Raw genomic sequence first — 10,513 nt, forward strand, 5'->3', positions numbered from 1 at the left:
TCCATACCTGTAGACTAGTCCCTTTGATTACCCCAAATGCCATTTCTTTCTTGTAGCTGAAATATAGTCCTATATGATTCTGCCAGTGGTTCCTTTGTACTTGCACTGTTTCTTTCTGACTGCATTATTTTGCCTTTGACCTTGAAGCTCTGGATTTTAACTTTTATATTTTGATTCTTTCTAACTTATTGTTTCTTCCTGGAGTTGACCACTGGATTCTTTCTATTTTTACTTTATCCTGCTAATTTTCATGGATATGCATTTTTATTATTGCTCAAAATATTATATTTAGGGTCTTAGTATGTGGTCATGGCTTTCAGAATATCTGATGAATTTTTAAATGGATTTTTTTCTAGGTAAGATAATTCACTTAGTCTAATTTTCAGTCTTTTGAGTATTTTATATTTTCTTTTGTATCATTGAATAATTGCCTTCTGTTTGTGCCATTCTCTTCTTTAGAGAATCTAAAGTAGACTCTAAATCTAAATCTAAGAAAAGGACAGGAGCTACCCATGCCACCTGTAACAGAGGGACTTCAGGAGGTTAGAAACCAGGGTGATATCCAACATCTCATCAACTTCTGTGAAGGTGCAAGCAGGGAAAAGACCAAGTGTCTCTTTCTCCTTATATAATCATTTACCATGTGCTACCTCTGTTACTTTCCATGGCTAGGCTGGATATCAGCATTGTCAGTGACTTCAGGACTCCTGGGCCCCTCCAGTGTGCATGCACTGCACACATGCCTCTGTCTCAAATCATCCTCCATATGTAGTGGCCTACTGGGGGTGGATTTTATCTCCTGTTGTGGCTGTGGCAGGTTAGGGTTAAGAAACTAACAGCTTTAGGCCTTGTTTCCTAGAGATCAGTCTGGCATCAAACCTCTCTGATACTTCTGACCAGGGTCTGTGTAGACTTTTGAAAGTCTCCTTGTATAGCTCCTTCATTCTCCTTTTTGGTTTTATTGATTAGTACTTTGTTTAATAACCATTTTGAATGCTTGCCTTTGAGTGTTTCACCCCACCCTAACCCCATTGCAAACAGGTATAGTCAAGGAAAGAACAATTTCACAATGCCCATCAAGGTAGGTATAATGTCTCAATATTATTTCTCTGGAATCCTGGTTGATTATTTTGCTGATAAACGTGCAGGACTTTAATATTCTTTCACAATTATATACCACAATGTGTTCATCCATTTTTTCAATTGATTGGCACCCTTCTGAGTCCCATTCTTTGTGACCTGAAAAAGAGCTACACTTACTTTTTGTCCATCCTTAGAGTTTATTTAGGACTAATCCTTCCCTTACACAACCCTCCATCTAATTTCCTCTTTTCCCCCTTTTCCTCCTATTTCCCCACTGAGTGAAATGAATTTCTGAATTCATGACGTGTTCGTATGTATTTTTCTTCCTTTAACCAGTTCAGATGATAGTGAGGTTCTTCTACTTCCTTCTTTCCCTTCCTTCTTGTTTGTATAGATGTCTACTTGTGATCCTTATTATGTGAGATAATTTCCCCTATATTTCCTCCCCCATCACAATGTGTTACTTTTCCTTTCTCTTTCCATTCAATTTTTTTTAATGCAGTGTTTTATTGTACACCGAATAAAAGGCCAAAAGAAATCTCTGCATAGAAAGCAGTGAGAAAAGGGAGCAGCTTTTCACATCATTGTCCACGTAATCACTTCATGAAGAGGGGAGGGGGGAGGGAGGGATCAGAGAGGGGACCCTCTCCTTGGGCTCCCCTCCCCCACAAAACATTCAGACATTTGGGACTAAAATAAAATGAAGAAAGACATTCTGTGCGCAGGAGCAAATGGGGTCAAAGGGCGGTGGTGGGGGGGGGGCAGAAGCCTCACCACTGCCCTCGCCAGGGGGTCCGTGAGGGGCTGGACACAACATCTTCAGGCGCTCTCTAAAACCCCTACAAGCCAAGAAGTGAGGAGCCTGGCGCTGGGTCCCTGATGCCCTTTCTACCCAGCCCACGATGGGGAAAAATCTCCATTTACTCCCTCCGCTACAGAAAGTCAACGGTCTAGACCTGGAAAGAAGAAAAAGCGGGCTAATTGCAGCGGAAGACCGGGGACAGTATCTCCTTGGATGGAGTATGAGGAAAGGAAGAAAAAAGGAAATGCAGAGGAAAAGAAGAAAAACAAATTAATAAAAAAATTCAAGATACGGAGCCAGCGTGTTCCGATTCCGTCCACAAAAATGTCAGGCTGCTTTGCCGAACCATCCCGTCCACCAGAGGCGCTGCTGAGGATGTCTTCCCGGAAGGGTCACCAATGGGCGGGGTAAGTCCTCACTCGCGTGGCGCGGGCCACGGCCTCGGGGATGGATCTTTGCTGCCATAGCAAGGGGGTACTGGAAGCCATACTGCTGCTTGGCGGCGGGGGAGGCGGAGGTTGCTGCTGCTGCTGCCGTGGGGGAAGAGGGCCAGAGGGAGTGGGTGGGGGTTGTCCACTGGGAGGCGGCGGCTGCCTTATGCCCATAGGCGGAGGCGGCATCATACCCATTGGAGGAGGGCCATGGTGCCCGGGTGCGTGGGGCCTCTGGTTCATCAGTGGCAGTGGCGGCTGCATTCCAAGGGGGTGGGGGCCCATTAGGGTTGTGCTGCATAGGATGACCACCATGCCCACCTGTCACACTGCGCAGTAGATGTTGTGAGAAGTCGTGAGGTGCACCTCCACGGCCCCCGCCTCCTCCGCCATGCATTCCATGGTGTGGACGATTCTCTGAAGGTCCCGAGTTCATCCACGGTGGGCGGTTCTGGGTAGTGGACATGAGAGACGGCTGTGGCGGATTGTTGGCAGGGACATCAGGTTGAGGCGTACTGGCCAGAGGTGTGGTGGCAGGCCCAGAGGAAGAGCCAGCCGAAGCTGGGACAGGAGCCATGCGCGATTTGTCCTGGGCTAACTGTGGGTCACCAGGCCTTTGGAATTTGCAATCTGAAGCAATGTGCCCGGCCCCTCCACATTTGGTGCAGTTGGTGATATTTGGTGATGCTGTGGGTCTCAGGACTCTGTCATGGTCTTAAAATCCTGTTGTCAACCTCCCGGAGAGTGCTATTTAAGCGGGCTAACTCTCGAAGCTGCATCTTCAGTAAGTCATTCTGGTCCTCTGGGGTTTTGATGTCCTGCTTCAGAATGTTTCGGGGCTGCTCTACTGCCTTTTGGACATTTTCCATGGTATTGGCAGTAACTAGGACATGGAGGGGTTCCTCCTCCCCCGGCAGCATCTGGCCATTCTTGCACCCAACCCTTCCTTCCTTCACGGGCCCTTTCTCCAGGATCATAATCTTGGCATTGCATTCCTTTTCCATATTCTTCAAGGTGTTGCCCCTGGGCCCAATGAGAAGTCCCACAAAGTTGATTTCTGGATACTCCTCTTGTGGTATCATCACCTTGACGCTTACCCGGGTTGCTGGAGGTTTGTAATCTGCAGGTGGTTTGAAGTTAGAGTTGAGCGCCAGGGGCAGCTAGGTAGCACAGTGGATAAAGCACTGTCCCTGGATTCAGGAGGACCCGAGTTCAAATACGGCCTCAGACACTTGACACTTAGTAGCTTTGTGACCCTGGGCAAGTCATTTAACCCCAATTGCCTGACCAAAAAACCCAAAACAAACAGAGTTGAGTGCCACCATCTCAGGGATAACAAGGTTGTGTCTTGCTTCTTCCAGGTCCTAAATTCCCTCGTGTTGAGTCACTTCCCCATGCTATTGTAAAAGGGCTCAGGAGAAGGGGACCTGTCCTCAGGGTTAGGGTGGATGCCCAGGTCTCCAGTGCTCAGTTTGCGAGTCAGGTCTTCTGTCTGCACTATATAAACTCTTTTGTTCCCTGGTAAGTCCAAGAGGGATGACAGTCGGCATTCCAGGGATCACCTTCTGTTCCATGGTATCCTAGTTCCATCGTCTCCTCTTCTGCTTATTTGGAAAATCCAGGGGCCTGGCGTTGGCTCTGGTCGCCAAGGCACCTCGGACTGGCGGCAGAGGCGGCTGGGGGGGGGCGGGGAAGGGCGGCTCCCTGGCGGTGACTGGAGCTTGGGTTTCGGGAACTTTCCTGCAGGCCGTTAGCCTCCTCAGAGTGGACTGGACCACGTGCCCAGAGAGCTCCTTCCTCTCACTTGCGGCCATGGGGGCAATGGTGGTGGTGGTGGGGGGCTTCCATTCTTTACTTAAGATAATTAAAACATAATATAATCACTTCCATTCTGTGGGAACCAATTTTTTAATTGGGGAGTGTTAGCTAAGTGGCTAGCTGCAATATTGGGGCAAGGAAGGAGACTGGCAGCCTTCCTCAAAACAGAACAGGATTTATTTTAACAAGAACGAACTTTAAAAAAAAAGACACAAACAGGATCAGTAGGATCAAGGGAAAGGAAATAAAATGGGGAAAGGGAAATTATACAACTTGAAAAATACCACTGCTCAGGAATCAGCTGAGTATACACAGGAGACCTCCTGTCGCCTTCCAGCTTCCAGCTAGAATGACGATTTCCGTTCCCAGAAACCCCACACAACCCCCAACCAATTGTCTGGCCACTCTGACAGTCACATGACTGCCCTCACTAGGCTTCCAATCATTATAATTTTGCCAGGCCCATGTAGGCAGCCAGTGGTGATGAGGTGAAGTGCCAGCGCCATGGCAACGGCTACAACCAATGGGTGGAGCACCGTGGAGTTTGTGGAGCTCTGGGTCAGTGTGCACCATACAAACCTCAAATAACAATGAATTCTTTACAATTCTTTGTATAATTAGCTCACCCTTTGGATGCTGATGATGGTAGATTTTAGAGGGAACACATGTATCACCTCCCCACATTTGAAAGTAAGCACTTTATCCTGGTTTAATCCTTTATCTTTTTTTTTTTTAATTTTTTTTTTTTTTAGTGAGGCAATTGGGGTTAAGTGACTTGCCCAGGGTCACACAGCTAGTAAGTGTTAAGTGTCTGAGGCTGGATTTGAACTCAGGTACTCCTGAATCCAGGGCCAGTGCTCTATCCACTGTGCCACCTAGCTGCCCCTTAATCCTTTATCTTTGTTCATTGGTATTTACCTTTTTATGTATCTCTTCATTCCACTGTTTGAACTTCCAAGTTTCTCTACAGCTCTAGTAGCTCTATCTTGTACCTGTGGAACATGGTACTGAGTGCCAGTTTGCACCTGTCCCTCTTCCAGTGGTCTGGTATGGGTCTGGTGTTGCTCCTCTTGCCCAGGTGTATAACCTCTCACTGGGTGTTGGATAGCTCTGTGCTCCTGGCCCAATATATCACCAGTGCCTACAGACTTCCCTGTCTTTCTTTGTACACTGAGCTGGTGACAAATAATTCATTGTGATTTTTTTTCTCTATTACCCCATTAAGATTTAATCTGGTGAATTTTTTATATTTTTTTGAAGGAGTTTGTCAAGAAGAGCTCACTGCAATGCCTTTTCACAGTCCATCATCTTGCATCCCCACCTTTTTCTGGATTTTTTTGGGTAGGGCATTGAGGGTTAAATGACTTGCCCAGGGTCACACAACTAGTAAGTTGTGTCGAGTGTCTGAGGACAGATTTGAACTCAGGTCCTCTTGAATCCAGGGTCCGTTCTTTATCCACTGTGCCACCTAGCTGCCCCCTGTTTCTGGATTTTCTAAGAAAGCTGTGCTCAGCTATGAGTGTTCCTGTACCTATTTTATTCTTTACTGGACAAGATTTGCATTCACTATATAATCGTTCTTCGTGGGGAGAGATTCTTCTATTCTGGGTTTATTTTCTAGCACCCTACTGAGGTCTGATATTTAGGCCTTATTTAATACAAAGTTTCCAACTATAGAATCTTCCACAGAAAATAAGAGGCAATGACCCAAAATGTTGCATACTTTCAAGTAAAAGCCCCTCAGAAATATATCTATTTATGCTCTATTTTAAGACCCCTTCTTTTTTTTTCCTATATTCTCTCACTTGTTGACATAATAAGCTCCTATGGGTTTAGTTCCCATAACATTTCTCTTCCTCTTGCTAGCTACTGAATAGCCAAACCAGCCTTCTTACAATTTCTCATAGCACTCTATTTCTTGCTTGGTGCTTTTGCAATGGTTTTCGCCCTTCCTTGGAATGCACTCGCTATTCACCTCCATCTCTTTGTTTTTGTCATTTCTAAATTTTATTTTTAGTTTATGGAAGCATTTCCATAACAGGGAACAATAAAACTACGATTGTATAAGAAATTGCAAATGTGGTATGCACAATTTGCTATTCCTTTCAAATATACAACAAAATTATCAGGTAAAGTTTTTTTCTTCCTCCCCAACTCAAAGATGAATAGCACACAAATATGTGTAGAGATATGTAAAATTATTCTGTACATACTTCTATCCATCATGTCTTTCTCCAAATGCAGATAGTATCTTTCTTATATGTCCTTTATTGTTAATTTGGGCGTGTATAATAGTCAAAATATCTTAGTCATTCAAAGTCATTTTTAAAACAATATGGCTGTTGCTGTATCCAGTGCTGTCTTGGCTCAGCTCATTTTGCTCTTCATTATTTTATGCAAGTCTTTCCATGTTTTCCTAATGTCATTGAATTCATCATTTCTTATAGCACAATAGTAGTCCATCACAATCATATACCACAACTTGTTCAACTACTCCTCAATTGGTGAGCATTTCTGCAATAATACTTCTTTGCCACCACAAAAAGTGCTGCTATAAACATTTTAGAACATAAAGCTTCTTTCCATTTATCACTAATTATCTTTGAAAACAGACCAAGTAGTATTTTGCAGTCAAGGGTATAGGTTGTTTAATAACTCTTTGGGCATAATTCCAAAGCGCTCCCCAGAATGGTTGGACCAGTTCACAATTCTACGAAGAATGAAGGTGACCCAATTTTTTCCACATCATCTCCAACATTTGTCACTCTTCCCTTCTATTGTTTTAGTCAAGCTGGTAGGTACAAAATGATATCTCAAGGGTGTTTTAATTTGCATTTCTCTAATCAATAATGATTTAGAGCATTTTTATATGAGTATAAGTTATTTTGATTTCTTCATTAGAAAATTGCCTGTTCATGTCATTTGACAAAGTAACAGTTGGGGAATACTCATATTCTTATAACTTGACAAAATTCATTATATAATTTAGATGAGACCTAAATATGATAAACTGTGTATAAAATACCCCTTCCCAATTTTCTGTTTTCGTTTTGATCTTGGTTATATTTGTTTTATTTGTATGAAACTGTTTTAGTTTAATGTAATTGACATTATCCATTTTAAACCTAAATTTATTCTCTATCTTTTGTTTGCCCAATTTGAATCCTCCTACTGTGCTGGAAATAAGCAGGTATGTCACTTTCTTTGTACTCAGTACAGTCATTTCATCCAGAAGGCAAATATAGAAGTGAATTTTTCATGAGAAAACTTGAATTGAACCAGCCTATTTTAATCAGAAATTAAGCTCGAAGTTCTCATGTAGGTCATTGCTAATATGCCTTCACCAGCCACAAGTGGCCATGTGATCTAGGCTTAAAATCAGCTAGGTGGGATAGTTTTCATTCCATGTGTCACAGTAAGGAAATTCAGTCAAGAGAATCCCACCTGAGCCATTTGCTAAAAGTTGTTCTTCCAGCCTTTCCTATGACAACACACCACCTGCAATTCATACATGGGAAACCCCTTAGGGTTGCTGGCACCATGGCTCATTGACTCAGCTGTATTCTTTGATGATCATACCTGGTAGTCAGACTCAGAATAATATCAATTAACAGTCCCATAATGTCTTAAATAGTAAGTTCCAATAATCAGTACTACAAGTGAATTCACTTCTCAATGATCACATATCCTAGAAAGCAAGCATTTTTAAGCACGCTTTTTATTCTTAAGTTAGTATTGCATGAATGAATTTTGCTTTAAGATACTTAATAACAACTACCAAAAAAGTTGGAAGAAGTGTAAATAATCCAAAATTGCATACAGAGAATAGAGTAGAAAATGTTTTACTTAACAGTAAATAGTTTCAGTTATTGATCATGTAAGCATAAACATAGGATACTGCCCTCAGAATTTCTGAAAAGAACGGGAACATCTTTGATTCAACTAGTTTGCATGCAGGTCCACACATATTCTAATTTCAGATTAAATAACAAACACAGGTAAACTCAGATTTCCCATTTTTTGTTTGTTTGTTTTTGGGCGGGGCAATGAGGGTTAAGTGACTTGCCCAGGGTCACACAGCTAGTGTCAAGTGTCTGAGGTCAAATTAGAACTCAAGTCCTCCTGAATCCAGGGCCAGCACTTTAGCCACTGCACCACCTAGCTGCCCCAGATTTCCCATTTTAACAGAAAATTTTCTCTTTAAAATTTGATATGTAGATTTTAAGGGAAATTGGTTTTCTACCATAGCTGATACAATTGTTCGCCAATCAGGAGTTCTTAATTCAGTTCGATTTTGGAAATTAAAAACATCCATCATATCCTTCTTGTGGTCTTGCAGTGATTAAAGTTGTAGGATTACAAGGGTTAATTTACAGAGCTTTCATCAACATTAATTACTTTAAAAAGTTTTCACAAAGTTCATCTACAGCTATGAATTTACATTCCAGTGACAGATTCAAATTCTGAGTAATTTACAATGTGAAGACATCATAGAGTCAGAGTCTGATGAACCAGAAGCAAGAATTTTCTGTCCAGACACACAATTATGGTGCTTTATAGACACATAAATGCACTTAATACACACAAAGTAACAATTGTGAAATAGCTACAGGTTACGTCTCTCTGTTTCTGCAGTCAACTAAGAGCCCATAGGCTAGGGATTTCTCAATGAGAAGTTGTCAGCCCCTGCTTTTTCTTGATATCTTGCTGGAATAAGAGGCAGGATAAGGATTTAAAACCAGGAGGGGATGATGAAATATGTGATCCTCATGCATACAAACTAAAGGCAATGTCTGCCTAGATTTAAGGGGTCTTACCTCTCTCCACACTACCTGCTGCTTTGATGGAACAGTGGGACCTTAATGAGAGAGTAAGACAGAGAAGGTTGCCCTTCTCTCTACTAAGGAATCAATAGACTTCTCTCCTATGTCCAGGGTGATGCTGGGTTCAGCCATAGAGATGTCAATAACAGGGGGCTGGCCGGTCCCCAGCCCTCCACGTTCTGTGTCCATGGGGCCTGGACTGCAGAGAGCTGGGTTTTTGCTTGCTCAACCTCTTGGGGGCTATCTCACCCTCAGTGAACCAGACTGCTCTACCAGGGGCAAGAGGTTGGGGAAGTGGCCTCACCTGTGAGGAGCATCCTCCACTCCAGTGTCCTAGTTTCCCACAGCTGAAGCAGTTTCTGGGATCTCAGGCACCTGGAGATCTGCTGGTAGCTGACTTTATGGCTGCTGCTAGGAGGAAGGCTTGCTCAATGGAGGAGGTGCAATCCTTTTCTTCTTTCTCTGGCTAACACAAGGTTCCTGTTATTAAAAACCTTAAAAGCAGCATCAAGATGTAGTGAGGGTGGGGTTTGAAGACAAGTCTAATTTCTGGAGTTTTCTCCTAATGTCTGGAGCAGATTGGCTAATAAAATGTATACTGAGAATGATTGTTCCTATATATTTCTTCATAGAGTCCAGGTGATGACTCATGAAGAGGGCTGAATTTTCATCAGACCCCTGGGTGATCTCTTTTACTTTCTCTTAATTGACCTGTTTCTTAAACCCCTTCCTCATTTCCTCAAAGAGGCAAGTGATGAAACGGTCCCTCCTGGACTTGCCTACCCTATCACGACAGTCCCATCTCAGATCCACAGTTGGAACTGCTATTGTTCCAGGGACCCCTGCCCAGTTGGTTCCAACCTACCTATGAGTGCTTATTACCCACTGATACAGTTACTTTCCAAATGTGCTTTTTGTCATCAGGTGTACAACAGCTGGCAAGAGTAACTTGCAAGTTGGCCCAGGAAAGGTAAAACTGCATTATCACAGACTCTAAAGGCATCTACAAACTGTATGGGGTTTTCTGAGTAATGTCCCCATTTTTCTTCAATCTGAGTCAAATAACTCATAGGAAAAGGTGCATGTACTGGGGTCCTCCTACTCCCAGCAGGAACTTCCTGTAGTGGAGCTGTCAAAGATACCTGTAGGGACATGGGTGAAGGGGATGGGTGAGTAAAGAAGCTGTTGAATGCAAAAAATACAAGTGTACAGAAGTCCACTTTGGGTGTGGCATGGGTTTATCTGGCTTAAGGCCATGAGGGCTTTCTCTAGTGCAGGATGAGTCTAATTGTATTTTCAAGTTTATAAAGTTAAATTAAGCCCAACTGTTCTGAGTACACCCAAAAGATAATCTCTCAGAATATTCTTCCTCTGTCCCAAGGAAGGGTCTGAACATGGTTTGGATGTTAGGCTGAGCTTTTCATGAGGGAGATGCTGCTGTCTGTGGCATGGAAAAACTGACCCCACCTCTACTCCTCCATGAACACTGGCAAGGGATAGAGTCAGGTGGGAGAGAGAGAGAATAAACAAAAAGAGTTATTACCTCAGGGTTTTGT

General features: G+C 43.1%; 1 pseudogene; it reads right to left on the reverse strand.

Moving 5' to 3' along the window:
- Positions 1-2,277: 2,277 nt before the first annotated feature.
- LOC122732321 lies at positions 2,278-3,905 on the reverse strand (annotated as a pseudogene).
- Between the last annotated feature and the right edge of the window lie 6,608 nt (positions 3,906-10,513).

This window comes from Dromiciops gliroides, chromosome 6 (genome assembly GCF_019393635.1).
Source record: "Dromiciops gliroides isolate mDroGli1 chromosome 6, mDroGli1.pri, whole genome shotgun sequence".
NCBI classification, from domain to species: domain Eukaryota; kingdom Metazoa; phylum Chordata; class Mammalia; order Microbiotheria; family Microbiotheriidae; genus Dromiciops; species Dromiciops gliroides.